Consider the following 6,000-nt stretch of genomic DNA (forward strand, 5'->3'; position numbering starts at 1 on the left):
AACAAAATGTTTAATCCCTTCATTTCAGATCATTGTTCCTTTCCTCTGCTTTCCTGCCACATCTGCTCTTTTGTGACCTTGATGCAGCTGTTCCTTACTGAACACACCAGTTCTTTGTCCACTCCATGGTAAGTATAGTTTATTACTTTCCAGATTTAATTTCTTCTGCTTCAAGTAAATTTAATGGATGTGACAAGTTAATTAAGGCATGTTCGATTTGAATCCAACAGCCTAATTGTGAAAAATGTGCTTAAAACTAAAACTGGAGCACAAAGCTGAATTTAAACCATATTTCAAATCAGGTTAAACACACACTTAAAATTTGTATACATTCTCAAAACAAAATCAATAAAACATGTAAATAAACCCTTGCACTGTGGCACACCAGATGTTTAAATGCTGACTTCTAAATTTATACTGAACAAAATTTACTGAGACAGATATGAAGTTACAATAAGTCAATTAAATGGCTTTAATCGATGATAACTTCCCTTGCACTGATATAATTTCTTCACTGGCTATACTTCAAGAATCGTAACAAGGAGGATGATTTTCTTAAAAGAAAAACTTCTCTCCCTCCCCAACCCCCAAGTAAAAGACCTTCTTGGCAAAGGGAATGAAAGATGGAGGTAATCCAATAATGGAAATTCTCTGATTACCAAGCAAAATGACGAGTGGATGTTTCCAAATACAGGAGTGTTCAAGCTTATTCAATAAAAATACTGACACTAATTATCCTTCGACTTAGAGTAACTTAAGGTACTAAAGATCTGAGTCAACAACTTGAATCAAACATTCAAAAATTTATACATTGTATTTTGTTAGAGAATTAAGGTTACTAAAAATGTAACACATTCACATACACTGACAAACTGAAGAATACCTTAAAAGGTCTTTATGAGAAATGTTATTCCAGTCCACAATGTTAAACATCTTGAAGAAGTCTTTCAGTATAAAACTAAAGTAATTATATATTTAATAGATAGATATTCTACAGAACAATATAAAGAGTTAAGTGTTATTGTCCATTGAGCAAGCAATGGCACTATCCATATCCACACTTGCAGCTTGATTTAGATGCATTCAGTAGATTTCTGTATGCCTCAATACCCAGATAAACAAAAATAGCAACAACAAACTACACACTAGATTTACAAATTCGGTGATTTTGTTACTGTCCCCTAAATTGGGATGCTTAACATTGTCATTTAACATTGTGCAATGATGAAAAAAGCATGCACAAATGGGTTTACATCAGACCATTGGCTTTCAGTTAGGTAGCACTTGAAAACCAATCAAAGGCATAATGGCCTAGAATTTGCTTGAGCAGGGATTCTTGCAGCAGTTGCCATGAACTGGTTTATTTCCTTCAGTTACTACCACATTTTGCATTGCAAATCGTTGGTACAGCATAACTGACAATGGCTGAACAGTCCAACAGGAGTGGCAAAAGGGGCAGGAAAAAAAAAGGACAATATGACTGGATCAAGTGAGAAGGTTTAAAAGGAGGAGTAACATAAAACTGAAAATTTAATATATATCATCTCTAGGAACTATTTGCCATCTGTAGTTAAGTTCCATTTTTTCCTTTTCTTGGTCTGGCAATTCAGAAGCATAAAGTACTACATTTCCTGTGTCCTAAATGCTCTGCAAACACTACATTTCTATGGTGAGTTTAATTCATACTTCTGGCACAATTTCAGTAACTTTTTACTGTTCAGAGGCAAGTTGACAAGAGTGATTTCATATCTGGTAAGCTAATGACAGAGGCGCACAAATCATTCAGCAATTTGCAGCAATTGCAACTTGTGTCCACAGCTTAAGTTATTTTATTTTTTGTGCTTTTCTAAGAAGGTATCCCATAACATGCTGTTATTTTACAGAACAATTCTGAGCCAATAAATCCAAGATACACCAACAAACTTATATTTAATATGCCCAACTTGTAAGCAACTTTATAAGCAACTTGTGGGGAGGAAAACAATTACTGCAATTCTTGGCTTAGCTAAACCTCTGAACAAAATTAAATGATTTTAAATCATGATCAATCACAATATTTAAAATATTCCAGATGAAACATTACAAACTCAGTGCTAACAACCCACAGCAACACTTACTAACTGAAAGGTTATGTTGGGTTATATTTAATGATAACTAAGTGTCACAAACTGCAATTAATGCAATAATGACTTTACATCATCAAAGAGCCATAGTACACTACAGAACAGAAACAAGCCATTCGGCCCATTTAATCTGTGCTAAACTTTTATTCTGTCTAGTCCCACCAACCCACATCTGGGCCATAGCCCTCTATACCCCTCCCATCCATGTACTCACTCAACCTTCTCTTAAATGTTGCATTCAACATCATGGCAACTTAACATGTAAATTCAAAAACTTCAATGAATTAGAATCAGAATCCAGTATAACATCACTGGCATGTGTCATGAAATTAACTTTGCGGCTGCAGTACAATGCAATACATGATAATATAGAAAAAACTATGAATTACAGTATGTGTGTGTGTGTGTGTGTATTTATTTAAAATAAATAAGTAGTGCAAAAACAGAAATAAAAAGAATAGTGAGGTAGTATTCATGGGTTCAATGTCCATTCAGAAATCAGATGGCAGAGGGAAAGAAGCCGTTTCTAAATCACTGAGTGTGTGCCTTCACACTTCTATACCTCCTTCTTGATGGTAACAATGAGAAGAGGGCATGACCTGGGTGATGAGGATCCTTGATGATGGAAGCCACTTTTCTGAGGCACCGCTCCTTGTAGATATCTCTGATACCAATGAGGCTAGTACCCATGAGAGAGCTGACTGATTTTACAACTCTCTGCAGCTTACTTCAATCCTGTGCAGTAGCACCCCCCCCCCCACCCCCATACCAGATGGTGACGCAGCCAGTTAGAATGCTCTCTGTGGTACATCTGTAGAAATCTATGAGTGTTTTAAGTGACATATCAAATCTCTTCACACCCCAAGCCACTGTCTTGCCTTCTTTATAGCTGCATTGATATGTTGGAACCAGGTTAGATCCTTGGAGATATTAACACCCAGGAACCTGAAATTGCTCGCTCTCTTCACTTCTGATCCCTCTTTGAGGACTGGTTTGGGTCCCCCCGTCTTACCCTTTCTGAAGTCCACAATCAGCTCTTTGCTCCTACTGACATTGAGTGCAAGGTTGTTCCTGCGACAGCACTCAACTAGCTTATTATCTCTTTATACTTTTTATACCTTATTGTTTTCTTTCAAGTAAGAATATTAACAGAGGGGTATTGAGACTGGCTTTTGGATATCACAGTGGCAATTATTAACACAGGATACATTACATTATAGGTTAGATTAATTCTAACTTCTCACATTGCTAGGCTTAACTATCTATCCATAAACAACACTCAATTATGTAATTGATAATTGGTAGCTACTGAATAAACAAAAGCCTCGTCAAAAACACTTCAAGGGCAATGAATTAAACAAAAAGGATGTTACTCATAATTCTTCTATATATCAATACTGCCACAGATGGTTAGTCCTTCCAAATGTATATTCATGAGCTTATTATAGAAAGTGTGATCCACTGCCAGCTACTGTGCAGGGTAGTGACAGCAAAGAACAACTTGTGATAAATCAATAAATAAATGCATGTGGGTAATTAAATAGAGAACAGACCTTATAGATTTAAGTAGGACAATGAAAAATGGCAGATGAAAGATATGAGTCAATAAGGTTCTGATTATTAGTCACACCAAAGTACAATTATAAATTAGATATGCAAATTAAGAACTACAAAAAAATGAAAAAGAACATTCCTCTCTAAAGACAAGGGAGCACCCAATTTGTTTCTGTAATTAATGGCCCTCCAAGGAAATTTCAAGCCATGCCATTTTGCTTTAGTAAATTGTAGCCCTTTCTTTTTATTACAAGAGGCAATTTCTTCCTGAACTGTTAATATCAGCATAAAGAAACTGCTTAATTCCGAATTTCCTTTACATTCAGACAAAAGCATGCACTTTAAAAAATGCTAAGAGTGATATCTGTTTGCTCCACACCAACTAAAAGAAAAATTGTCTCATCTTGTATGGCCCAAGGATGACCCAAAGTACTTCCTCTGAAGTGTAGGAAGGAAAGAAATTGCTTATATGACATCTACCACGACAGACGGAATGTCCTTTACAGTCATTTAAGTACTCTTAAACTATTATTAATATACAATAAGCATGCTTTCCCAGTGACCGGATACCACTAACGACTATGCAGCCTTTTAGTATTAAGATGGGGCACGAAGAAAGTACTGAGTTGAATAGCTATCAACATTAAGGGGCTTTCCATGGAGCTGATCTCTCCCCTTCCAATTGGGACATTCACAAAACCCTCCCCCTCATTTGGCAAAGTGCTTCAACTACTGTACGCAAAACTCAAATCAGAATTGGGACAGCAGGGTGCAAACGAAGTTCAGAAAGAAATCGAAGCAGAATTTTTGTTTTAAGAAAAATAAAACATTTAGTCGTTATCTATTTTGACCTGAAAATACAGAATCATCCTCCACACAAAAAAATGTTGCGATCTACTCCTAGAGTATTAAACTACAGAGAAATCATAAAAGAAAAAATGTAGATTTACAAGATGAAACTTGTAATTTACAGTAAGATTTTTAATCTGATTGCAAATTCGTGATTTTTTGTTCTTTTTATCAAGTCAATCCGTCCCTGTTGAAGGATTACATAAAAAATCTATTTATAGCGTTTTGTCCAGAGAAATTGACAAGAAAAAAAGGGGAAAAGAAATTAAAACTACATAGTACAGAACGAAAAGAGTGAAATATTCCCAAAAGGTCTGAAAATAAATCCACTTCAAAACTCCCACAACATAAATCGACATAAAACATCGAATACTTATAATAATCATAAAAATACTTTATTAGATGAAAAAAAACTTACATTTAGTGCTTTTCTTTCTCCAGCTCTCCGTGTTGACGATTCGACCCAATCTCAGCAGCTTTTCTCTCTCACTTTTTTCCGCCCGCCTCTTTCGCCGCTGGATGTCATATACGTTGACTGGCAATGGCTTCGGCCAATGGGAAGCCAAGATCCTTGGGACAATTTTCCAATGAGTTCGGCCGGTGGAGCGGAAGACGATGAGAGCGGATGGGCGGGGGAGACGTCTGTCCCGCCTTCTTCGCGTCTATCGTGAGCCACGCATGCTCAGTGAAGTGGGCGGGGCTTTCGCGTTCCCTTTGTTTCTTCGTCGTTCGGCTTTCCTCTCCGAGGAACGAAGAGTCACTTCCGGTGGGTGGGGTTTCCCTACGATGGTGCAAACTTTAGCAACAACTATTGCAAATTTGGAAACAACCTTGTAAAGCAGGTACTGGTCTTTTTCTCCCTGCTTAAAATGTGTTTATTAATAGATTGTGTGAAGTACTTCCTTATTGTTTTAAATTGCTGTGTTAATAATGGAAAGAAAATGACAACTTGGCAAACCAGCTTACAAAATATATATTTACTGTCGCGTTTCATCCTGGTGAACTTGTTTTATTTTTCCGAATGGTCTACTCCACAAAGAATGCTGAACACTCAGAAACTTTCGATTGTGCTGTGAATATAAACATTTGGTTTCAGGAGAGGTGTGGTTTCTGAAGTGATAGGTGCAGTCTGAGTTGAAACTCACCCTAACGGGACAGGAGTCATCCAGGTTCACTGTTTATTGTGGCGGTGCGCTTGACGTGCAATGCTGTAACTAAAAAGGAGTGGTGATGTATCTTCAAGGAAAAGTTTTAAAATTTCTGAACAAACTTTTGAAACTGACTGCGCGATGGTTGGGATAGAACTGATGGAATTAGGATCTAATCTGAAGGAATTAGTTATTGGGTTTGACAATTCTATTCTCTATCGAGTTACCGGCTCTTAGATTTCACAATCAATTCGATTCTCTCTCATATACCCATTTAACTTCCCCCACCCCTCATTCCCGTGTCATGCGACTACATTTATGGTTGC

The 6,000-nt window shown here is 36.9% G+C and overlaps 1 protein-coding gene across 2 annotated transcripts in view; it reads right to left on the reverse strand.

Annotated features, from left to right (window-relative positions):
* Positions 1 to 5,061, reverse strand: part of cttnbp2nlb (CTTNBP2 N-terminal like b) — a 74,870-nt gene extending 69,809 nt beyond the window's left edge. For both annotated transcript variants that reach the window (XM_059950280.1, XM_059950279.1), the window contains exon 1: positions 4,945 to 5,061. The gene's annotated coding sequence lies outside the window, so the exon portion shown is untranslated. The remainder of the gene's footprint in view (positions 1 to 4,944) is intronic.
* Positions 5,062 to 6,000: the final 939 nt, after the last annotated feature.

Source organism: Hypanus sabinus, chromosome 25 (genome assembly GCF_030144855.1).
Source record: "Hypanus sabinus isolate sHypSab1 chromosome 25, sHypSab1.hap1, whole genome shotgun sequence".
Classification (NCBI taxonomy): domain Eukaryota; kingdom Metazoa; phylum Chordata; class Chondrichthyes; order Myliobatiformes; family Dasyatidae; genus Hypanus; species Hypanus sabinus.